The sequence below is a fragment of the Lissotriton helveticus genome, chromosome 8 (genome assembly GCF_964261635.1).
Source record: "Lissotriton helveticus chromosome 8, aLisHel1.1, whole genome shotgun sequence".
Taxonomy (NCBI): domain Eukaryota; kingdom Metazoa; phylum Chordata; class Amphibia; order Caudata; family Salamandridae; genus Lissotriton; species Lissotriton helveticus.
This window is the reverse complement of record NC_136069.1, coordinates 806,516,864-806,543,011: the sequence shown is the minus strand read 5'-3', so window position 1 is coordinate 806,543,011 and position 26,148 is coordinate 806,516,864. Positions and strand designations below refer to the sequence as shown.

Sequence of the window (26,148 nt, the reverse complement as noted above, 5' to 3'; positions counted from 1 at the left end):
GTTAGCCTTCTCGATGAGATGTACCACCCTCCTGGTGTTATCATGGGTTTGGCGGCCCTTGATGAAGCCGGACTGATCCGGGTGAATAAGTGCCAGCATCAAGTCGTTCAGCCTGGGTGCAAGTATGGACGAGTAAAGCTTGGTGTCCAGGTTAAGCAGGGCGATCGGCCTGTAAGATGAGCACGACGGCGGGTCTTTCCCAGGTTTGGGAATAACCGAGATTATCGCTTCTGCCATGGATCCAGGAGACACGCCTTCCTCTGCCATACAATTAAATAGTTGGACCAGGAAGTCGCTTAGCTCCGAGGCAAAGGTTTTGTAAAAGGTCGCGGTAAATCCGTCGGACCCAGGGGCCTTATGAGGTTTCAGGGCCTTAATGGCCGCTAGGACCTCTTCCCTGGTGAAGGGGGCGGTGAGTTGGTCGTTCCATTCCGCTGACACCTGAGGGAGCCGGAGCGCCCTCAGGTATTCCTCCTGCGCCCTGGCATCAGGGGTAGTCCTGGCGTAGAGTGCTTCATAGAAGTTGCCAAAGAGTCCCGCCTTGGAACCATCATGGTGGATGAGGGTTCCCGTTGCGTCTCGTATTCCCCCAATATATTCCTTTTCCCTCTTGTCACGGAGTTGGCGGGCCAGGTGACTCCCCACCTTATTCCCTTGGGAGTACGAGAGGTGCCGTAATTTCAACAATGTGAGCTCCGCTCTATTATTATAGTGAGCTCGGATTTTCCCCCTAACCGCCGTTAATTGCCGCACTGCCAGCCGGGAGGGGTTCTGCTTGTGGTCGAGTTCAAGCGAAGAAAGTTCTTCTTCCAATTGTTCTCGCTCTTTCCGTCGCAAGTTGTTGAGGGCAGCATTGAGTGCTATACAGGTGCCACGCGAATAAGCATTGAAAGCGTCCCACGTGGTGTATATCGACGTGTCGCCTATAGCGTTAAGGGAAATAAATTTGGTTATAGCTTTTCGCAACGCCTGGCAGGAGGAAGTATCTCGAGCCAGAGAGGCAGGGAAGTACCATCTACGGCAGGCGGCATCGACCGTGTCCCAATGGAGGCAGATAGCAAGCAAGCTATGATCCGAGACGGATAAAGGGAACATCTTGGCGTCGCGCAGGTCCCCCCGGAGAGATTGGCTAAGGAAGAAATGGTCCAGATGGGAGTAGGAACAGTGAACATGCGAGAAGAAAGTAAAGTCCCTGGAGTGCGGGTACAGGGATCGCCAACCGTCAACCAACCCCATGTCTGTAATCATTTGTTGTGTTTCAGTAGAGAATAGGCCGGTGTCTGATCTCTGGTGAGGGGTGCTGTCCATATCCCTTTGCCAAACCAGGTTAAAATCCCCCATTACAATTAGAGGCCCCTCCACAAAATCTAGGACAGTCTTCAGCAGGCCCTGTATGAACCCATTCTGACCCACATTAGGGGCATAGAGGACCAGAAATGTGCAAAGCCTACCACGTAGTACCCCCTTGACCCCCAGCCAGCGCCCCTCCTTGTCGTTGAGCACTCCCGTGGGCTGGAAATGCAGGCTTGCCCGGAACATGAGGGCCACCCCCCTATGCTTCGTGGGGGCCGAGGACCTATATATGAGGGGAAACTGTTTATGCTTGAGGCGGGAGTCGTCCCGCCTAGACAAATGAGTTTCCTGTAGCCCCACCACATCTAAGTGATGGTCCAGTATGTACTTCCATACCTTCTGGCGCTTTTGGGGAGCGTTCAGCCCCTTCACGTTCCAAGTCCCTAAAGTGAGCGGCATCCTAGTTGCAGGGACACTTCGCGCACTCTATGGGGCCTATGGGCTCATCCAGCCACCCCCTAGCCAAAAACGAACATCCATCCATCCTGCCTCAGTCAACCGCTCCGTGTCGCCACACATACAGTGTCTCAATATCAAAGGAAATATCAACAATCCCCCCCAGCTACCACCACTACCCCCTCCCCTCCCCTCCCCCCGACCCCAACAGCCCCCCTCCCCTCCCCCCACCCCAAAAGACCATCTGGCCTAGCCAAGTAACCCCCTCACAGTAAGACCGTGAAAGTGACCATAGGGGTCGAGTCATCTGAACTCTGCTTGCTGCAGGCCCGAAGTCTCTACGGGTTCGTGTCTCTGGGAAAGACATAAAGTACCTGTTAGAACAGACAATTCCGCGTCCCTCCGACGCCGGCCTCACCTTCGCCTAGGGCCTCACTCGGCTGGAGGTTCATCTTGCGGGGCTGCCTCCGTCACCAATGCCACGGAGGCGACTGCTGCCCCTCTCTCCTGGAGGCTAGCCGACGGATCTGGTCTCCCCCTGTCACGGCCCGGCCTACCCTCTGCCAGGCCGGGGAGCGCTGACGTTGCCTTGTAGGGGAGCGGTCGTCCTTGGGGGTCGCAGCCGAGTCCTCCAGGCCCAGTAGTTCCATAGCTGCCGTGAGGGATCTGACCTGTACAAGCTTGTTTTTCCAGCGAAAGATAAGGCGAAAGGGGTGGCCCCAAGAGTAGGCCACCTTCTGGTCTCGCAGGAAAGTGGTGACTGGTCGGAACTCTCTGCGCTTCTGTAACGTCGACGCCGCTAGGTCCTGGAATAGCTGGGGATGGTGGTCGCGGAACTGCAGGGGTCCGCCCTCCCGAGCTTTCTGGAGTATGCGCTCTTTGAGTTGGAAGTCGTGGACACAGACCAGTATGTCAGGGGGTGGCGCCTTTGGACCTCTAGGCAGACTAACCCGGTGGACTCTGTCCATGCGTATGTCCTGAAGATCTTCTTCTCTCAAGATGTGTTTAAAAAGGCCTTCCACGTATTCCCGCAGATCTTTGCCTTCACCCGACCAGGGCACTGCCCGAATACGAATGTTGTTCCAGCAGGAACGGTTCTCTAGGTCTTCAGCATGTGCCTGGAGGTCTAGGTTCTGTTCCGTGAGTCGGAGCACATCTTGTTGGAGTTGGTGTACGTCTTCTGCCATCCCTAAGTCGTGTTCCTCCAAGGTCGCCACCCGTTCACCCACGTCGTCCACATCCCTCCGCACCTCACGGAGATCTGACGTCAGTTGCGAGCGTAATTCGGAGATGTCCTCCTTGATGGCAGTAAACAGTTCAACCATGAAGGCCTTTGTTGCCGGCGCATCCTCGTCTCCCCGGGGGGGGGGTGACTTGCTCGGCCCCGGTGGTGTAGCAGGCAACGCTCCCTTGGATAGGCCTTCCTTGCCGGGTTTATCTTTGCGGGCCCTGCCCGCCATATCTCCTGCGGTCTGGGCCGCGTTGAGTAGGGTTGACCTCTTCCTTCCGGCTCTGGGCCACCACTCTCAGGCCACTAAGGGGCGGGGGGGGGCGCACCAACTGGACCTCTCACCGCGCATCGCGCCCCCCAGTCCCTGCACCGCCAGGCCATGCAGCCCACGCTAGATAGGCCCCACCGAGGCCAGATGTGCAGTGTCAGGCGGCGGCCTCGTCCGGTAACAAGCAGGGCCGCAGCCAATCCCCCTTAATCGGTCCCAAGGCTCACTTATAGTTGCCGGGGGGTGCCACAGAATGCTGAGTATGCAGGCAGTACAGCGATTTCTGTCGGTCCCACCACACCTCCCCCAGCGGCAGTAGGCCCCAGTTCACTCCCTCGTGGGACCTCACTCCAGGGCGGTGTCGCGCCGTATAAGGTAAGTTCAGTGGGCTCCTGGGCCCAAGCAGTGTTCCTCCCCCACTGCGTAGGCTCCTTCGAGCAAACTATGTGCAGCTTGGTGGCAAGGGGGGAGCCCTCACTCCACAACCGGGTGCCAGGACTTCACCGAATCAGTCTCCCCAGGCCAGGGTGTTCCTGTCGCTGCCCCTCAACTCAGCAGCGCGGGCTCCTGCAATCAGTGCTCATGCGGCTACAAATCACCGCCGCAGCCCGCCTTGAGCCTGCTCCAGGTGAAGGGCATGGGGCCGGGTCCCGGGCCGTCGGGCGCAGTCGTTCGCCCTCCCGCCTGCAGGCCACCCCCCGGCGGTGCGTGAGCAAGTCGCGACCTACCTAGGCCTCGGAGCCCCGGCCCTCTCTTGACGTTATGGCAAAGTCGCCGCCGAATGGGTACTGAGCTCGCTGGAGGCAGGGGCGGCTCCCTCGCCGGTAGGGCACTCTCCGGTGGAGGAGATTCGGAGCCAGGCCCACCTAGGCCCCGGAGCCCCGATCCTCCACTAGCCTCGTGGCCGAGCCGCAGCCGCCAGGTCCGGGCGCCCGCCCTCCGCTCCCGCTCCTCACCGGTGGCCGGAATATCGTCGATGCGTCTCCCGCCAGCCCCCAGCACCCAGGGCACCAGGCAGTCCGCCGCAAATGGCCGATCTCCAGGGGGCGCCGGTCACTCCAGCTCTGCTCGGCTCCGCTCCCCGAGTCACACCGCCCTCAGGCGCCGATGGGTCATGCGCGCGTTCACCGCCCGTCAGGCCGCGTCAGCAAGCTCCATCACCGGTCACCGCCGCAGGCAAAACCAAAAGCCCCGGACATCCCCGGTCGACTCCAGAGCCCAGGCAGCACGGAGGATGATGAGCTGGAGTACCCAGGGAAAGCTATTCAATGCTAAAAAAGACTCGTGGCGCCGGAGGGACTCTCAGGTACGTCTCACTCCGTCGCCATCTTGGCCACGCCCCCCATCTGTGCTTTTTGAAGGGGACTGTTGTATAGGGCTAGACTATTGTAGTCTGTATACTCACACCAAGGGGGTAGAGAGGAAACCGAAATGAAACGCATGCAGTAGCACAGGTAGTGTTAATGAAAACTGCCCTCACTCACACACAAATGTGTGTGACATGCTTCATCATCGGGTTTGCTTACAAAACACCCTGGCGTAGTCACGCCCAGGATGGAGCATAGGGAGGGGAAGACAAACAACATACAAATACCACAAAATGGTGTGTACAATGTGCTGCCCACCACAGACTGGGAACAGTGATAGAAACAAGTGCAGTGAAAGAAAATGTTAAAACTAACTCGTGGGTAACCTATCGATCACCTTTACCGGGGTACCGGAAATACAACGATCCCAACGTGTGGAGGCAGTTCCCCTAACACGGGATACAAATAGGAGTTTACAGATTTAGAATGCTCGAAATGGCGGCGGGCGTGGAGAACCCCTAAGGACACAACTGTCCCGAAGGTGCTTACGCAATAAGGTAACGGGGGATGTGTGACTGGGACTGATAGGAGTCCTGAAGAAGACCGACGTGACCCTTTATTGTGGGCATACATACACAGTCGAAACATGTTGACATTGGCAGTACAAGGAGGGGTGTTGTGAGTACCTAACAATCTCTCTAACATGCCTATCCTTTAGGTTTTTAACCCTGACCGCGGGACCCTGGAATAAAGGTGATCGATAGGTTACCCACAAGTTAGTTTTAACATTTTCTTTCATTGCACTTGCTTCTATCACTGTTCCCAGTCTGTGGTGGTAGCACATTGTACACACCATTTTGTGTTATTTGCATGTTGTTTGTCTTCCCTCTCCCTATGCTCTATTCTGTGCATGGCTATGCCAGGGTGTTTTGTAAGCAGACCTGATAATGAAGCATGTCACACACATTTGTGTGTGAGTAAGGGCAGTTTTCATTAACACTACCTGCGCCACTGCATGCGTTTCATTTCGGTTTCTTCTCTATCCCCCTTGGTGTGAGTATGTTGATTTAGGGGGTTCGGGGTAGATGAGTAGTTGACCGTCTCCCGTTACCTTTTGTGTGATATTGTAGTCTGTAGTCTGATTTGTTTGTTTTTTTCCAGTCCCTGGAGCAACTAATCAGGTGAGCATCTGAGTTTCTGGGTACAGATGGACCAGGACAGAGGACCAATTGAACTCTGAGCCCTGAATTCAACAAAAAATGTGCAGCGGACAGAAGGATGTAATGTAGTTACTGTTGATATTTCTTTTAATATTTATGATTTTTCACTTTACACATGGACATTAAAGAACTTTCCATGGGCACATCAAGAAAATGGGATGCTGTGTTTGGATTGGCCCTGTTTAAACTGGGTTTCATTGGTCTATTTTATTTCATCACTTCCTGTTGGGAGTTCCACTGTTTTAAAATGCACTACAATGAATACTAGATATTAAAAAAGAGACTGTATAATACTTGCCTCCAGTGTCTTTATTTAAATAAGAGCCTTCTACACAACTAAACCAATGTCGACACTCGAACCTGGTTCCCCACTTCCAAAGTCAGCATTGTTATGTTGTTGCAGTGATGTAACTGGAAACAGGACCCCTGGAGTTTGGATTTCATCATAGGGGAATTCTATGGTTATCACCTGCAATGCAAGGATAGGGGAGTAGTCCCATGATCACATGTCCTGTAATTAATAAATGCTAGGACGGCGCAACAGAGCTTAGGAATCATGAGAGAGGGACCTCCTGTTTCGCATCCCCAGTTAAACTCATTGAGCCCCGGTGTCATTATTTGTCAGCCATGTGGGCCTCCACTAGGGCCTTGTTACCCCCAGGTATCCCTGCCACCCTCCTTCATGCCTGGAGAACCCCAACACTACATTGGTGATGAGGGTTATTGCATCGCCTACGCTCCCGGTGTCCCATGCTTGTGTGCACTGGTGTGTAGGAGCTGCGTGGCCCCTCTTGAAGAGTGTAGTGCTCGTGCCGCATGAGCCTGGCAGTGCGCGAACAACCCTGCCGTATGGTGCAGCAGTGTCAGCAGCAGGCCCACCTTGTGAGCACAGTCACACTGTGAGTCCCCGGCTTTTGTTATGCGGTTGGGGAAGCTTTGGTGGGGAGGTGTCTCAGCCTCCTGGGGCCTCAAGCACAAGTCGCATTCCGCACATGGCAAGATTCCTTAGTGATCCTGGGCAATATGATGCAACTTAGGTGTCATCTACTGGCTGTTTTAAAGGTGGGTCATGCTGTTTTTGCTGCTGAACTGGCTGTTTGGTGAAAGGAGGAAAGGATCATAAGCACACTGACTGAAAGAGCTGCATCTCAAGGCCCCCATGTGTATTGGGAGAGAACCGTCAGCATACCAATATGTGGGGTATGTCCAACAGACCCCACACTCACTTCCACCACCAACCCCATGTGTAATACAGCACAACAAAAGAAATATAAGTAGAGCCACAGCACATGCGAGTGCTAACTGGCCGCCAGCGCCTTCCAGGATAATTTTGGCTGTACGTAGGTTAGAAGGTACCTACACGAGGCGTCACTGCTACCATGGTCAACATCCCGTCAATAAAGCCATTTGTGATTGAGGGTGCCCCCTTGGTACAATCACCCAGGTGGAAAGACTGGGTAGAAAGAGTGTTACTGTTCTTAAAAGCCACTAATGTAGACAATGCACACAAAAGATCAAGGATCCTACATCTCAAGGGCAAAGCCATCCATAAGATCCCCAAAACAATCACCAAAGCTGTCTCAAAAACGCACACCACGCTCGTCACAGCTCTAAATGCCTATTTTGTGCCAATGGCGAACCAAGTTTATGAAAGATTTATGTTGCACCAGGCCAGGCAACAAGCAATCAAGTCTATTGATACCTTCTACACAAAACTAAAGGAATTGGCTAGCATGTGTGGGTTTGTGGAAGAGGGAGAAGAGATACGAGGCCAAATCATACAGGGATGCATGTCGGCAAAACTTTGTGAAAACATTTTAGAGAAATCTGGAAAGTTATTGAACAACACCCTGACCATGCAGGACCAAGGAACTATCATGGGATCATCTTCTCACATGGAAGCCACTCTACACAAATCTGTAAAGGCAGAGCAAGTCAAAACCATCACACCACTGCCTATCCCGCGCAAACCCAAGAAGGGCGGTGCAATGCCAAAGTCATGCAGCTATTGTGGATGCCCAACTCACCACCCCACAGAGTGCACGCCAAGGGACAAGAAGTGTGCAGGGTGTGGGAAACTCAATCACTTTATGAAGGTGTGTTGATCAAGCAAAGGACATGTCGCTCACACCACAGTTAATGCTGTTCCAGAGGTGCAAGAGCAAAACAGTGATATCGATCAAGATGATGATGGTGAGGAACAAACCACCCACTCACTATTCACCATAGGTGCTGACTATCTCACTCCTTCCTTTCCCGGCCAAAGTCATCGAGAAAGCGGTCAACAACCAACTCGCAGCATTCCTCGAAACCAACAAATCCCTCGACTCCTCACAATCCGGCTTCCGAGCCAAGCACAGCACTGAAACCGCCCTCATCGCAGCAACAGACGACATTCGAACTCTAATGGATAATGGAGACACTGTCGCCCTCATCCTCCTCGACCTCTCCGCTGCCTTCGATACGGTCTGCCATAGCACTCTTTTACAACGCCTCAGAAACGTCGGAATCCAAGGAAAAGCACTGGAATGGATCACCTCGTTCCTCACCGGAAGAACCCAGAAAGTCCGCCTTCCACCATTCAAGTCAGAGACCACTGAAGTCCTCTGCGGCGTCCCACAAGGATCTTCACTCAGCCCCACCCTCTTCAACGTATACATGAGCCCCCTCGCGGTCATCGCACGCCAACACAACCTCAACATCATCTCCTACGCCGACGACACTCAACTGATCCTATCACTCACCAGAGACCCTAACACTGCCAAAACCAACCTGCATGAAGGAATGAAAGAAGTAGCAGAATGGATGAAGCACAGCCGTCTGAAACTGAACTCAGACAAAAAGAAGTCCTCATCCTAGGCACCTCCCCCTCCGCCTGGGATGACTCCTGGTGGCCAGTGGCCCTTGGAAAAGCACCCATCCCGACGAACCACGCACGGAACCTGGGCGTCATCCTGGATTCCTCACTCTCGATGAACAGACAAGTCAACGCCGTTTCTTCATCTTGCTTCAACATTCTTCGCATGCTCAAAAAAACATTTCGCTGGATCCCCACCGAAACTAGAAAAACAGTCACACACGCTCTGGTCACGAGCCGACTGGACTACGGAAACACCCTCTACGCCGGTACCACCGCAAAACTCCAGAAAAAACTCCAACGCATCCAGAACGCTTCAGCCAGGCTCATATTAGACATCCCGCGTAAAGAACACATCTCTGGTCACCTGAAAAACCTCCACTGGCTCCCCGTCAATAAGAGGATCACTTTCCGGCTCCTTACCCACGCACACAAAGCACTCTACGAAATCGGACCCGAATGCCTCAACACACGACTGTCCTTCTACTCCCCCCCCGCCAGCTACGATCCTCCAACCAAGCCCTTGCCACTGTACCTCGCATCAACAAAACCACCATGGGAGGTAGATCCTTCTCCTACCTGGCAGCTAAAACCTGGAACTCACTCCCCACTCACCTTCGCCTTACTCAGAACCACCTAGCATTCAGAAAGCAACTTAAAACGTGGTTATTTGACAAGTAATTCCCCATCCTTCTTCAAGCGCCTTGAGACCCTCTGGGTATGTAGCGCGCTATATAAATTTATTGACTTGACTTGACTTGACTCCCTGTCACCACACTGTTTGCCCCAGTGCCAGGTTCAAGTAGGGACACACCCAACACTAACCATTGTAGCTACTTGGGCGTCCATTAATATTAGACGCGGCCACCCCCGCGTCTTAAAAAAGCTGTGATCAAGGTGTTTGCGTATTGACAAGACAAACCCCTGGTCATGCTGGAAAAGTTCCGGACAGCATTTACCTAGGGGTCTCAGTAAGTAGAAGCCCAGATACACATAGCCAAAGGAAGTCATGGCATGCTGCATGGGTGCCACGCTGCGGAGGCACTTGGCATGGTCACTTTTGCATTTGGGGTCCATCAAGAGGGGATAACCCACATCCTAGACAAGTACCCCAAGGTGTTTGATGGCATTGGATGCCTGAAGGTAAAAGAGATAAAACTTCATGTGGACAAGCTAGTGCAACCTGTAGCACTCTGGCACATATATATTGTTTTTCACCTGAGGCTTCAGGTTGAGAGAGAGCAAGAAAAGTTGGAGTCTGCAGGAATAATTGAGCAGGTGATGGGGCCCACTCCATGGGTGTCTCCAATCATGGTAGCTCAGAAACCTAAACACCCTGGCAAAGTATGCATATGTGTTGATATGCGGGTATTCAACATCCCCATCAAGAGAGAGCGGCACCTGACTCCTAAAATAGATAACCTGATCTATGAATTAAGTGGGACTGGTTGGTGTTTGAATGTCGACCTGTAGTCCTGCTACTACTAGCTCATTCTTGCAGAGGAGCCCCGCTACATTACGAATTTCTCGACTCACATAGGGCTGCAGAGCTACAAGAGACTGAATTTTGGCATTTCAAGCGCCGCTGAGGTGTTTCAAAAGACCATAGAGGAACTCCTCGCAGACATCCCCAGAGTAGTCAGTATCAGTGATGACATTTTGATATATGCCAACTCAATACCTAAACTCAACATACGACTAGGGAAAGTCCTACAAAGAATTCAAGATCCGGGCTCACTCTACATTGCAGCAAGTGCGAATTCCTCAAGCAAATGCTCCAAATCTTCGGATATGTCTTCTTGGCAGAGGGAGTGGTGCATGATCCAGACAAGGTACGAGATATCAAAGAGGCACTCCCATCTTCCACTGTGTCAGAATTACTCAGTTTTCTGGGCATGGTGAACTACTGTTTTAGGTTCATCTGAGACCTGATGACGTTGACAACTCCTCCATGACGTTACCAAGTCTGTGATCCTGTTACTCTCGGGTCTGCAACAGGAACAGGCCTTTCAAACAACCACAGATGCTCTGTCAGCAGATGCAACTCTCATCTTCTTCGACCCTTGGAGGGAAACTACCATAGCAGTTGATGCGGGCCTAAAAGGTCTAGGGGCTATGTTGATGCAACAACCTGAAGGAGTAAAATGGACCCCTGTTGCATTTGTCAGTCGATCCTTCACAATGACTGAGCAGAGGTACTCGCAATTTGAGAAGGAGCTGATAGCCATACACTGGAGTTTTTGCCATTTCCATTTTGAATGTCTATGGTAATTCGATCACAGACAACAGACCACAAGCTTCTAATTCCTCTTTTCCATTGGACCGCCTCCAAACCACCTCCACAAATCGAAAAGTGGATGCTCCAACTTCAAGATTATAGTTGCAAACTCAAATACCAGCCAGGGGCCCGCAACCTCGCGGACTATTTATCCAGACATCCTAGTACTGCAACGCCCGAGACAGAAGAAGAGGCAGATGAAACCAAGGAGTATGTGAGATACGTGGCAGATCAGTCACGCCCTCTTCCACTCTCCGTAGAATTAATCCGCCAAGCCACTGCCCAGGATGAATGCCTCCAGAGACAGCTTGAGGCAGTAAGGAGCAATCAATGGCACCTGTTAAAAACTCAATGGGCCCAGCGCACCCCAGAAGCCCAGCACATCTTTAAAAGATCACTTCACGTTCACCAAGAACTGGGTGCAGACCCCGAACGTTACCTCTTTCGAGGACATCGTCTGGTCATCCTCACCAACCACACTGATCAGGAGGTGGTCAAAACTATGAGTCATCTACGAACTAAAGCGTGGCTCCTCTTGATGGACAAGCAAGTTGAAATCCTAGTGCGCTTATGGCCCTGGTGACAAGCCTCTTGTGAAGCCAGCCCACAAGCCCCTGTGTTGACAGAGAGAGGGCTACAACAGCCATTGGTGTGTGCCAGCCAGGACTTCCGGAGTTTGCTATAGGAATGCATGCAATGGCGATGATAGATGGCTGCTTCAAGTACCCTAAAGTTGAGATCATCACCTCTCTAAGTGCGCATGAAGTGCTACCAAAAATCGAGAAGATAATGGCTACCCATGAACTACTCAAAGGACTACAAACTGACATTAGTCTGCCGTTCCAGGGCCAAGAGATGCTTCTTATCTAAAATCTCTCTGCATCACCCACAAATAGATTTCTCTCTGATGGCCCCAAGCCAACAAAGATGTAGATCGGTTTATGACTACTTTAAACAAAGTCAGTTGGATTACCCATACAAACCAACAATCCTCTGAGTTGGCCATAAACTTTTTCCTATGCAACTATCGTCAAACTCCACACTGGTGCCTCGCTGGACTCAGATGACGCTGATACCATCCTAGAGGACCATGATGACCCCCTGGAAGTAGAGAGCCAGCCTTCCGCATTGCCAGTACCTGTGAAAAGGAGACTGAGCAACGCCCGCCTCCTCTATAAGTTGAGGGAGAATCCCTGACATGGTGCAACCAGACCTGCAGGAGTGCCAGGATACCAGGCCCGGTTCTAGAGGGTGGGCCGGGTGGCCCAGGCCCACCCAAACATGAGCCTGACCCACCCAAACACGAATCTTGGCCTTTGCAGCTACGTCAAGAAGGCAACAGAAAATGTGAACTATAATTTAAAACGTTCCTCTGAACGTAATTTATCATCTCCTTTAAGGAGTTGCGTGATTTGGCCTGGGCTCTCACAGGCACCCCCAATCACGCATCTCCTTTGGAAAGGTGAGCTGTGTCCCCGCCCACTTGTGTAGGTAGAATAGGGGTATGGCGAAGGGGACAAATCCCTTCTTTGGCACCAGGTGACCATTGTGTGCTGCATGGATATTTCCTTCTTTTCAGTGCTGGAGAAAAGGAGTTTGTTTATCATGATTCACCTTTCCTGACCCCCTTCAGCTGCTTATCAGATGGGGCACTGAGACAGATTTCCATCCCAGCAGGTAAGAGAATGTGTGGTTATTCCGTTTTAAAAAAAATCTGCAAAGGCACAGCAAGATTCATACTTCATGTATGCTCCGAGAATGTGTGGCTATTTCTTCATATTTTTAAAATCTGTGAGGGCCCAGCAAGACACATACTTTGTGTATGCCGTGTATATTTCACTTAAATTATTTGTATCATTTTCCTGACTGGCTCTGCCACAAATGCATGACAACAGTACAAATGTACAGATAACTCTGGTGATTAATGGTCCTGCTGGAGAGCAATCTTTTGTCTGTTTGCAGTATGGAATGCAGATAAACTGTAGTTTATGTGGATAGCTCAGTGGGTTACTGCCTTTGTCACAGAGATCCTTTTGTTACTTGCAATTCAGAAGTTACAGATCTAACATAGGACAGTGACCTATACACTGTATTCAAAGAGCTGCATACAAACCTGAATGGTATAATTAGAACTTTTTTGTATGTTGCGATATAGTTAGAATTTCCCCACTCTTTCATTATTCTAATGTTGCTATAAAGAGTTTGTTTGGGCAGATGTACATTTTTATCAGTAAAGACAAACCCTAACCACTGGGGTATGCTTTAAATCCTGAGTTTGTGCTTCTCCAGACCTATCCCTCAGAAAACATACTGCCCACCTGTACGGCTGACATGTGATTCCTACACCTGGTAATCCTCATTGGCTTATGTGACATTCCCTATAGGCTGATTCACATATTGTATGATTAATTGTCTCTGCATAAGGTGTGCATGATATAAAGTACTGTGAAACCCTACACTACGAGTAGCGCTAAACAAAAAATGAAAAGCATATGAGAGTGGCTACGGAGAGATGATGGGCACTGTGGGAGGGTGGCAATGAGGGCATCCGAGGAGGAAGTGAATATGGGGAGAGTCTATGTAGAGATGAGGGCGCTGTTGGAGGGTAGCAGTGAGCTAATCAGAGGAGGAGGTCATGGGGGGCTACTCAGAGATGAAGGGCACTGGTGGAGGGTAGTAGTGAGGGAATCCGAGGAGGAGGTCATGGGGGAGGGGCTATGGAGTGATATGGGACACTGGTGGAGGGTGACAATGAGAGAATCTGAGAAGGGCATCCTGCGGTGTACGGGGGGCTACAGTGAGATGAGGGGCACCGGTGGAGGGTGGTAGTAAAGATATCGAGAAAGAGGTCAGTGAAGAAGAAGGAAGAAGAAAGAGGGCTATGGGAGTTAAGATCTGGGCTGCTATAACTGATTGGATTTAAGAAATCTTGTATATGTTCTGTATTTCTATTCTTTTTCTTTGACTGCATTTGTTAAATGTATCTGTTATGTATGATTTGAACTCTCCATTCCTTGCATAAAATGGGGGTAAAAACCAATAGATTTTTTTTTTTAAAGAGGTCAGTGGTGGGGCACCAATAAAGACTTTCACACCAGCGCTAAAGCCGGCCCTGTCATGACCTTTCTGTTTTTGTTTATTTAATTAGCAGTCGGGTCATTAGGGCCACTGTGGAACATATTTTAAAGTGTGTGCTAATTATATTTACTGGTATATTTGATGTTTTAAGTTTGAGGGGGATTTTACTAATGTTTTTTACCAGGAATAATGAAAAAGGATCCAGATGGTGGCTGATATGGTGCTGGGGCCCAAGGTCAGCTGTGAGATAAGGTGCACAAGAGATGGATGGTAGAAAATGGATAATCAGGGCTGGAAGGGAGGGTGCTGCAGAGTCCCGGGTCAGGTGGCTTTAGTAATGAAAAGAGATTCTCTCTGAAGGCTGGCAACGAGGGAGGCTGAGTAGTGTTACTTGCCTGAAACTCCCACCTCAGAAACCTCCTTTTCTCATCAATGGGACCTTACATGGGATGCATTTTAAAAAGAAAAATGAAATGTCTGTTTCATTTTTTAAGAGCAGGCAGCGGTCAGTGGGACCACTGCTTGCTCTTAAAAAATATTTTCACATCCTTTCACAAAGGGGAAGGGCTCCCCTGGCGACCCCTTCCTCTTTCAAGTGGCTTACCACCTACTTGGAGTAGGTGGTGGTAAACTGCGAGTGTTTTGTGACTTTAATTGTGGTCGCAAAACAGTGATACATACAAAAGCGGCTCGCTATTAGGAAGGGATGCCCCTTCCTAATACCGTCTTGCACAATAGCGTTTGTACATGTGAGCAGGGCAGGGCCACATAGGCCCCTGGCTGGGTGGCGTACTGACCAATCACAGCGCTGCTTGCAACATTGTGATTGGCTTAGGGGAGGGAGCCAGGCTGCCTGCTTCCTATTTTTTTTAACGAATATTATTAAATTGAACCCCTCCCCACCAGACCTCTGCACGCAACCCCCGCCAACCCACCATTGCTCTCCCCCCACCCCCTCCCGCGAGTCGCGACTGCCGCAGTGGCCCACCCAAATGCACTCTTGGCCCACCCAAATAAAAATTCCTGGAGCCGGGCCTGCAGGATACCCGCACCAGGTAAGGATTCCATAGCAACCCGGTGCCCTCTACCAGACAGCGAGATCATCTGATGTGATGTCGGACCTCGTAGTATCAGGTAATCCCAGTTTGCCAGGTATGATGGTGTTGGTAAGCGCCGCACTTGTTGCTGCTTTCATTTTTGTAAAGTTTTGCATTACCATTGTTTGCATTATTTTAAATGATCGCGCCCGCTGGGTTATGTTTCTGATTCATGTTAGTTTTTGTTTCTAAAACAAGGGAGGAATGTTATGTTGTACCAGAGAAGTAACTGGAAAAAGGACCCCCGGACTTTGGACTTCCTTTTAGGGGGAGTCTATATTGTTGTTATCACCTGCAATGCGGGGACAGTGGAGAAGTCCTATGATCGCCTGTCCCCTAACCAATGATTGCTGAAACGGCCAGGCGGGCCACCCGTTTGTCACCCCGCGCGGCTGCAGGTAAGAGAGCAGAGCCCAAAACTCGTGACGCCCAGGGCGCACCGCCCCCACCCTTGGTAGGCCACTGGCTCCGCAGGGGCGAGCGGCGCGAGACGTCTCCCCCTGCGGATTTTTGCACAGATGGTAGGGTCCAGGAGCGCGAGGCAGGGAGAGCGTTAGGGAAGATTAGACGGCGTTTTTTAGTGAGGAGAGCAGGCGTAGGTAGATAGAGAGGGCGTTTTTTCAGTAAAAACAGAATCCCACCCGCCCACCCCTTTTTAAAAAAAAAAAAAAAAAAAACGCATGATGTACTTGTTGGAAGGCTGGTACATTCATGAGTTAAGAGTTCTAATCTTAGTTGCCACTTCAGGATGCGTTTCCCAAACAGATGGCTGCGGCATAAAATCCCCAGGGAAGAGAAGCCTAGAGCGGGCTGCTCTAGTTATTAGTTAGATAGGGGGAATTAGACACAACAATGGAGGGGAAAAATGGAAGGAAAATGTTGGGGAAGTTATTGATGATTAGTTGATGGTTTCGGTATAAAGTCCAAATTTTGAATGAAATGAGATAACTAAATAAATAAATAAATGGTTTGCGTTCAAATGCCAAAGTTACATGATTGATGATCTGTTGGGAAATTTTATGATTATTTATATCCTGAATAAAGTGGCCTTTTCTGCTATAACAAAGCGAGTGGTCTGAATTCATGGGCAATGGCTCTTTTTTACTGAGGCATTGTTGTGACGCATGTTTCTTTAACAGCTTTGAGTCGCAATACAGTATACTGCAAAAGCGAATGCCTCGTCTCTTGCCGGTCACTGTCCCTGCATTCAGTGCTTTGCACAACCAGGCACGCAGCCTCCTACAGACTCATTAAAATTAACGAGGCAGGTGTGCTACTCAGTGCGCACCATGCTTTAGTTCGTGGCTTAATTAATAAATTGCATGCAATGCGAAGGACTGGCTTTCTTGCAGGAGAGCGCTATTTAAAGTTAGGCTAAGGATTTGCACTGCAGAGAAGGTCATTAATAAATCTGTCCCAGAATGCATCCGTTATGAAATCTGTATTAACGTCTGCGTGGATAAGACACGACATTTTTCCAGGTTTGAGAAAAGGAGCTCTCAAAACCGAAGCTTTTTTTAAACGAAAAAGTCGGGTTCACGTCCCCCCCTTTAGTACATTGCCAGTATTTTGCAAACTGAACAGAGAGGGCTTCAGTATTTCAACTCTCTGGCAATTAGATCTCGATCAGCTAATGCACGTTCAACACCTGTTCACAGGTTTTTTCAAGCCAGTTTCCCCAAGGCAATAAAAAAATTGCAGTACAGGCACAGATGTGAAAATGACTGAAGCAGCAGGGTTTGAGGATAGAACAGGCTTACACATGACAAGACGTCGTAATTGGCTGGAAGTTAGTTGTCTAAAAATATTCAGGATCGTATTCCACGTATAAAGTTCAATATGCTCGAGGGGGACATCATATGCCTTACTGAGCTACTAAGGCAGTCATTTTTGGTTTAATGTTTGTAAAATGGCGTGGCTCGTTTTGTTCGACAATAGACCAGCATTTTGCTGCTGTACATCTTCAGAGTACACATTTGAGGACTCGTTTAAACGCCAGGGGTGGTGTAAAAAGGAGTGCAATCGATTTTTGTGCCTATTTTTTTACACAACATGTAATTTAGAGCTGATGGCAAATTGCAGTCACCCGAATTTACGAGTGAGCCTGAAATGCAGCTAGTGTTGGCTGTACCTTTAAAGTGGAAATAATGCTGGATTAGCACGCGCAACAATGACACAAATAAGGTTTATATGTCATAGTCTCCTATTTTTAGGCCTATTTCAGGTAGAAAACAGTGCAATATCCCACAGAGGTAATTTAGAGTCCAGTGAAAGACGGTGCACAAAAAGCTCCTTGCCGCCAATAGCATTTGAACGCAGTGGTTTCCGAGTTTTGTGCCCAATTCATATAAAAACGTCTGAAAATAACATTTCCACCCGTATTGCATAGTACAGTTCCATTTTTTTCCCTGCCAATTACTACCAGTCAAAATCAATTTTCTCTCAGCTCTTAATTGGTGCCAGTGCAAAAATAGCAATGAAATGTTCATTGTGCCACTGTCTAAAAAAGTCCCAAAGTGAATAACTTGATGTTGGGGTGATTACATGAAACACAGTAAATGAGGGCTTCAGGCTGTGTCACTATCACTTGTTGACATTTATTACCATTGGTAAGTAAATGCTATTGGATTATTCTCAGCAACTGCCTTAACAATACAGCTCCTCATAATAAAATAACAAAAACGTATCCAACAAATACATAATACCCGCACTAGGCTCAATAAAGTTATTATGACCATTTATCCAATAACACAAGTGTAAAACATAAAAATCCAGTCTCAATATCTACTCACTCACTCTCACTGGCATGGCAAGGTAAGGTAATAACTCGCAGGACTAAAAATACAATACTAATACGCACTTAGTTAAAATAGTGAAAAGCTAAAATTGGCCTGATTTCTCTTTGCTATTCAAATAGAGAAGGGTTTCAAACCTTCTGAGAATTGTGAGCTGGATGGAATGTGTTTGGTTTATCGGCCTATGTAGAGGATTGAGGGTGAAAATCATTTATTAAGAAGAAGTATACTTGCAGCTTCCATGAGAATTGGGAAAATACAGAAATTAATATAGAGGGCTATAGTATGTCTCATGTCCCAACTATCGAGCAGAAAATGGGTCGTCCATCGGGTGGCCTAGTAATATGGAGGTATGTGATGTTTTTAAGTCTCATGAGTCCAATTGTTGTTATAAGTGCGTCCCCCAACAACGCTGACATTAATTACAATGCAATCATTTAGATGCCAGAATGCGTCGGACAAAATGACTTTATGTCAGCTTTCTCACTCTTAAAAAACGTTCACTACAATGCAAGTCAATGGGGAAATGTATTTCAGTTGATAACTCTCCCTCCACTCTGGTCCCAAACGTTGGCATGAATGCTGGCAACCAGAATTTTCATATTCACTTATTAGCAGTGGGGTGTGGATCAAAGTCAGATATGTCAGTGAAACAGAATATTACATCTATAATATCACTAAAAATACATGTGGCTTAAATTCATACGAAGTGGCAATCCAGTGAGTCACTGGTCTTCATTTCTTTCCTGTGCATTCAATCTCTTTTCTTCCTGCAACACTGCTCTCCCTTTAGTCTGTTTGCTGTTTTTATCATTTTCCACATTTATATTTAGCTAACTGTCACATTTGTATGTAAATTACAGCATCCTACTCTTCTCCTGAAATTACATAACATATACTTATTGCATCACCAGAATACGGAGGTTACAGGGATGTTATATTTAGGAAATAGAATTTAAAAAAGCATAGAAATTCATTGGAAAAAAACTAAGATTACAGGGTCGTTATAGTTAAAAAATAGAATTTAAGAACCCTTAAAAATTCACTGAAAAAACCAAAGGTTACAGGGACGTTATAGTTGGGCTCAGATTTCACTTGTACAAAACCATAGAAATTCAGCAGTTATAATTACCTGAGCTAACTATAACTTACGCCCGCAATGCACTGCTTATGACCTCACATGATATAACACTCATGACATGGTCAGTGACATCACTGATGCCATCATCCAGTGAACCACTCGCATACTCCCTCACACACCTAAACAACCTCACATAAACCAACTCCCACACAACTATTCACAAACCCATTCACATACCCATACAGGTACTCACACACCCACTCACTGATTCATAGAGCCACACACACATCCAGTCACTCATAAAGCCACTCACACACCCACTAACTCACCCATACAGCCACTCATGCACCCACTCACTCACCAATACAGCCACTCACACATCCAAGCAAACAGATATACAGACATACAGACACTAACACACCCACTCATACACCCATACATCCACTTACACACTAAGGGGCTCATTAGGATTGCGGATTTCCCGCATCCTCCGGGCCGGCGGAAGCCACCGCCGGCCCGGAGGATGCGGGAAATCCGCTGCGGACTGAAAAAGACCCCCCGCCAGATTAGGATGGCTGGGGGATCGTTTTTCAGTCCGCAGCTTTTCCGCCGCGGTCGCCTTCCGACCGCGGCGGAAAAGCAATAACATGGCTGGCGGTGTCTATCAGACACCGCCAGCCATATTATGATCGCGTAGAAAGTATGCTTTTCCACGGCGGCTTTTCCGCCGTGGAAAAGCATACAGAGATTGCCTTCGGGGGCCGGTTGCGGGCCCCCTGGGTGAAGGGGGGGTGGAGGGTGCACATGGGGGTACCTATGGTACCCCCCTGCATTTGCGTGAACAAAGCGGCAGGCACCGCGCGGTGCCTGCCGCTTTGTGCACGCAAATGCTGTGCATGCATTTTTAACATTGCGGCGGGTGCAGCTTGAAGCTCCACCCGCCGCAATGTTAAAAATAGAGGATGTGACCGCCACCCTGGCGGTCACATCCTAATCTGTATGGAGGGACCGCCGCTGCCCCCTGCGGACGGTCCCTCCTTCTCTATGGTGGCGGACGGACTCAAGTCCGTCCGCCATCATAATCGGCCCCTTAGTTTGCTATACAGCTACACACACACATACTCACTCACCCATACAGTCAATCATACAGCCACTTACTCACCCATACAGTTACTCACACATCTACTCACTTACTAATACAAATACTAGCACATGTAGGCACTCACTCACCTATACTGTCCCTGACACAAGCACACACTCAGCCATACAGCCACTCTCACACTCAAGCACTCACCTATATGCCACTTATTCATCCACTCACTCAGCCATACAGCCACTCACACACCCATCACTCACTTATATAGCCTCTCACATACCCACTCACCCCTGCACCACTGACACACCCACTTACTAACCCACACAGCCACATACAGTCACTTACTCACCCCTATAGTCACCCATGCAACCCTCTCATACCCATAGAGCCACTCAGACACCTACTCACACATGGACACACACAGCCACACAACCACACATATAACATATGTTAGAAATAGGGTCACTCATCAGTAGTACACAAAGTATAGTAATTTAACTTTTGTAGTATCTTAGTATATATGTTTAACACTCAGAAACCTTTAGAAAACACTCACACTCAATGGATGATGTCATCAGTGATGCCATTTGAGATGCCATCAGTGATGTCACTGACCATGTCATGAGTGATGTAATATGTGAGGTCATAAGCAGTGCATTGCAGGGGTGTATGTTATGTTAAGCTCAGGTAACTATAACTGTTGAATTTCTATTGTTTTGTACGAGTGAACTCTGAGCCTAACTATAATATCCCTATAACCTTTGGCTTTTTCAGTGAATTTTTAAGTTTTTTTAACATTTTATTTCCTAACTATAACGTCCCTGTAACCTTTGTTTTTTTCAGCGAATTTCTGAAGTTTTTTAACTACAGTATCCTAACTATTTCCTAATTATAATGCCCCTGTAGCCTTTGGTTTTGTAAAAAAAATATATATATATGTGTGTGTGTGTATATATATATGTGTGTGTGTGTGTGTGTATATATATATATATATATATACATACACACATATTCAGTATTCTTTCAACCATTGTAAACAATGTAAATAACAATTTACTAAATAGCACACCTATCTTAAATTCTTTCATAAGTTAAATACACAGCTATATTTTTTAAAGAAAAAAATAAAACTACAACAAACAATCATCAAAACAAAGAAAATAATATGCTAAAATACTTTAATAATTACAATCTTACAAACAATTAAAAATATAGATTTTGAGGGGGTGAGATTAGCTATTCTATTTCCAGGTCTTTAAACATTGGTAAAAGTGCATTCATTTGAAGGGTTTCATACTCAACTATTCCAACTGCAGTCTCACTTTGTAGAAAGCACATACACCAAATAACTATTTTACCTCCTATCTCATAAATACTAGGGTAAGAGAATAAATAAGAGGGGTAGCATTCGGGGTAAGATGTACTATTCTAATTACAATCTGACAAACAATGAGGAAATGCATAAAAAAGGTGGTGAGATTTATTATAATAGTTACAAAAAAATGAAAATTGGGGAAAGTATAAAAACAAAATGGGTGAGATTCACTACTGTAACTTCAATCCAATGCTAATTTCCAAAAGTGCACAAATTAAAGCGGTTAAGATTTACTATTATAACTTCAATCCAACTAAAAATTAAGACTGTGCATTAATTAAAGAGAATGACATTTACTATTCTAAGTCCAGTCTCACAAACATTGGAGGAAGAGCATTAATCAGATGAGTGGCATGTACTACTCTTACTCCAGTTCCACACATTTTGTTAAGGTGCATAATAAATGAGGGAGGAAGATGGCTGCAGGCTGACGCCGGCTGCGAGAGCTCTGTCCCGAGCGAGTGATGCCAGACGGATAGAAGTGCCTCGATGCAGGGAGACGGAATTAAAAGACTCCAGCTAATATTTTAATGCGGTGAGATTGCGGGGGGTTTCGGCCGTAACGCTGAATAATTTCCGTATGTTAATTGGCTTTGTGCCTTTCATTCATTCCTTTTCGAGCTGGGAAGTGGTGAGCGCTAAGACCTTGAAGCCCGCGGGTGGCCTGGACTGGGAGGAGAACCCGAGCACGGAAGCAAGGTAGCAGATGACGTGGCTTTGGACGGCGGAGGCGGAGAACAGCAGGAGCAGTGTATGGAGTAGCGTGAGGGGCACAAATCGTGCTAAAGCCTGGCGCAAAATTCGTACAGCAGCAGCACGAGCCTACCCACGGCATGCTACAGTAGCGGTGAGCCAGTATTGTTTCAAATTTAGCCTGAAGCGGAAAAAGTCAGCCATGTGCCCAGATAGTTTCAATATCATAAAATCAAATATTGAGGTGATTGTTAAGACAGCGGGGGAGTTAGATTCTTCTGAGCCGGAAGGCAGTAGGGGAATGGACATTACAACTGAAGGTACCCCCCTCATGTACAAGCGGAATCTCCTGGTCAGAGGGCAATCGGAAGAGAGTTGGAGGTTGGAAAGGGGGGGAGAACAGTAGGGGATGAATTTCAGTTAATTGTGCCGGCTCAATCAGCCCAATCCGCTCAATCAGCTGTCCCTATTGTTAGGAATAGATACCTCCTACGTTCACAACCAGAGAGAGCCCTGTTAGGCCCTGCAGCAGATCATATTACTAATCAACGGGTTCCTTTGACCCCGCGCAGGAAGAAGAGGGAAAGAAGGGAGCGAAATAAAACAGAGGAGACAAAAAAATCAAAGGGAAGCTTCACCACATTAAAACCTAAACCAACTCCCTCTTTAAAGACGTACTTCAATATAATGGAAAGAGCCGTATCAGCTGCAGGAGGGGGAGGAAAATCAGTAGAATCACAATCAGGATTACAGAAGATTCCTCCACCTCAGAGTAAAACACCTGTTGTATTGCAAAATAAATATGCCCCGCTTCTGTCTGAACCGGAGGCTGTACTAGATGAGGGTGGCATATTAGCTTCCGATTCAGAGTGTCCAGAGGTTAGCATAGAGGGAGACTCCCAGCCTCCACTCCAGCCACTGGTAGCTACCTCTCAGCCCCTGGATATTCCTATCATCGCATCAACTATAGGGGTGCAGCGCAAAGAAAATGAAACTGGCAACATGGAGAGCTTATTTAGATCCCTACATGAAGACTTATTGGCAAAACTACTCCCCAAATTTGAAATTTCAGAGGGAAATCAGCGAAAGATAGCCGAAAAATGCACTAATCTAGAGAGCAAATTGGATGACATCTGTTCCCGAACGGAGGTCTTGGAAGGGGAAGTGGCTGTCCTCTCTAGGGTCTCCCAGGCGCACTCTAAGACTATTTCCGAACTAAAAGCTCAGAATAAATCCCTACAACTGGATATGGAACGTCTGGAGATACATGCCAGGATGAATAATCTCAAATTTTTAAAAATCCCTGAAGGAGCGGAAAATGGAGATGTGAAATCCCTAATATGTAAATTATTGAGAGAAGGTGTATTGAAGGACAGGCCAGATATCAACCTTGAGAATGAGATTCAACGGGCCTATAGGGATCCCTTTCGCCGGCATCCCGATAGGAGTGCCCCTAGGAAGATTCTGGTCAATTTCCAGACATTTTCAGTAAAAGAGCTAATATTGACCAGAGCTCTGGTAGATCTATCTCTCCAGATTGACTCCTCTAAGTATTTAATCCGTTCGGATGTGGGGAGGACCACTGCACATAGACAGTGGGAGTTGGGGTCTCGTATGACTGACCTGAGAAGCCAAGGAGCACAGGTTATGATGACATTTCCCGCAGCATTAAAAGTAGTTTGGAGGAATAAAACATACAATTTCACCTCCACCCAAGAAGTAGACAGTTTCCTCATTAGTATGAAAGAATCAGCATCAGAAAAGTGATTTCTTATATATCCAACAGTGGTAGCCCCTGTGCTAAATAAATGGATTTGGAAATGAATAATGTAGATTAGACCCCTAGATTTAAGGCTTAGGAGTAGCTAAACACAAATGGGCGGTTAGGGGTAGATAATTTTTAACAGGGACAAAACACATAACATAATCACATTAAATGGTGAAAAAAAGGGGAGGGAGGAGAAAGTAATGAAAATATTCACATTTAAGGGTAGTAGGCACACCACTTAGTAAATACACGTAAGGAGGCAGAATCCGAGCTTGGGACAGGGTCTCACTATGGCGGCATGATCGCCAAAGTTCAAGAGGGGGGGTTCCTCAAGAAGGAGGGAGTGGGAGGGGAGGGAGAGGGGTTAATATTAGAAAAATATATTCCTCATAGAACCAAAAAACTGGAGAAACCTCTACTAAATAGAAATGTTAGGCCTAGTGTCGAGACATATTTGAAATACTCATTCAAATCTAATGGGTAGTACTACTAATAAAGTAAAAATAATAACATGGAACGTGAATGGCCTGAGAGAGAGAAAGAAGCTGAATAGAATTTGCGAGTTCTTGCATAAATCAGGGGCGCACATTTTCTTGTTAGAAGAGACCCATCTTGAATCATTAGAATGTAAGGAAGCTTTTAAAAACCAAAAGTGGATTCAAGACTTGCTTTGTTCTAGACAAAGTGGAAGCACTAAGGGAGTGGCAGTGATTATTCGGGCTAATTGTGGTATCCGAGTAGAAAGGTATGAAACAGATTGTTCAGGCAGATGGCTAACTGTCTCTCTGATTATGGACAATGTTAGATTTGCCTGCGCAACATATTATGAACCTAATTTAGATTCTCCAGAGGCCCTTCTAAATTTGAAAATTAGCCTTTCCGACATGAGTATACCTGTCATTCTTGGAGGCGATTTTAATTTGGTTTTCGATCCAAGTTTAGACCGTACCTCCAGGGCAATTTTTTCCCCTCCTTACAAATCGAAAAGAGAATTGAAAAATATTATGAAAGATTTCAATTTAATCGATGTCTGGAGGATTAAAAATAGGGAAAAAAGGGATTATTCGTTCTACAGCCATAGACACAGACACCATTCACGTATCGATTTTTTTTTAGTAGACCAAGGTTTTTTTTCCGCAGTTGATACTATTTCTTATATCCCTGCTATTCTATCTGACCACACAATAGTTGAGTTAGTTATCAAGATCCAGCAAGAGACGCGGAGTAAACGGTGGACTCTAGATAGATCTTTACTTCTCCAAGAAGATCTAAAAGATGGTATCTTGAAGCAGATGGCAGAATATTTTAGATTTAATAGTGCTACTGCATCCGACCAAATAGTGTGGGAAGCTTTTAAATCGTACTTAAGGGGCTACCTCACTACCGCCATGATCAGCAGGAATAAGGCCAGGAGAAAAGCGGAGGAGGACTCTGTATCCTCAATAAAACTTAAGGAACAGCAGCTGCAGACAGCATCGTTAGATCAGCAGCAGAACCTGGTTTCTATCCAGAAAGAGCTGGAGGGATTAAAAGCTAAATATCAGGCTAGTCTAGACAAGATTATTAAGGATAGATGGGATGCGAGTAAGTTGCAGAACTTCTCATACGAAGAAAAGTGTGGACGTCTCTTAGCATGGAAGGCTAGGATGGATAGAGCCAGAAACCAAATAAGTGGGTTAAAAATCAATAGTACAGGTACCATATCATATAGTAATGACCAGATATCTGAAGAGGCTAAAACCTATATGCAAAAGCTATATACAGGGAATAGCGACCCGTTACCCCAAAGTGCAGGGAATTGGTTGGAACAACTTGACCTACCTCAGCTAACAGCGGCGGATAGTTCCTTTCTGAGTTCCAGTATTAAGGAGGGAGAGGTATATAACCAGCTGATAAAAATGGCTAAGGGAAAGGCAGCAGGCCCAGACGGGCTTCCAATTGAAGTTTACCAAATGGGTTCAGACATCGTAGTGCCTGTCCTCACAACTTTATTTAATAAAATATATTTGACAGGAGATCCTATTCCTCCAACTTGGTTGGAGGCCACAGTTACGTTGGTCTTGAAACCTAATAAAGATCCTCTGGCTATAGAGTCTTACCGGCCGCTCTCGCTGCTCAACACGGATTATAAAATCTTTGCCGGGGTCTTGGCAGCGAGATTGGCCAAGGTAATTAAATCAGTTGTGCACGAGGATCAGAGGGGGTTTATGCCAGGGAGGCAGCTGAATGAATTAACCTTTCAGGCTATTGCCGCA

General features: G+C 47.3%; 1 long non-coding RNA gene across 1 annotated transcript in view; it reads left to right on the top strand.

The window, feature by feature from the left end:
• The first annotated feature begins 22,161 nt into the window (after positions 1–22,161).
• The window catches only part of LOC144771779 (uncharacterized), a 234,405-nt gene continuing 230,418 nt past the window's right edge, over positions 22,162–26,148 (top strand). Inside the window, exon 1 of the long non-coding RNA XR_013599471.1 lies at positions 22,162–22,279. This is a non-coding gene — a long non-coding RNA (uncharacterized LOC144771779). The remainder of the gene's footprint in view (positions 22,280–26,148) is intronic.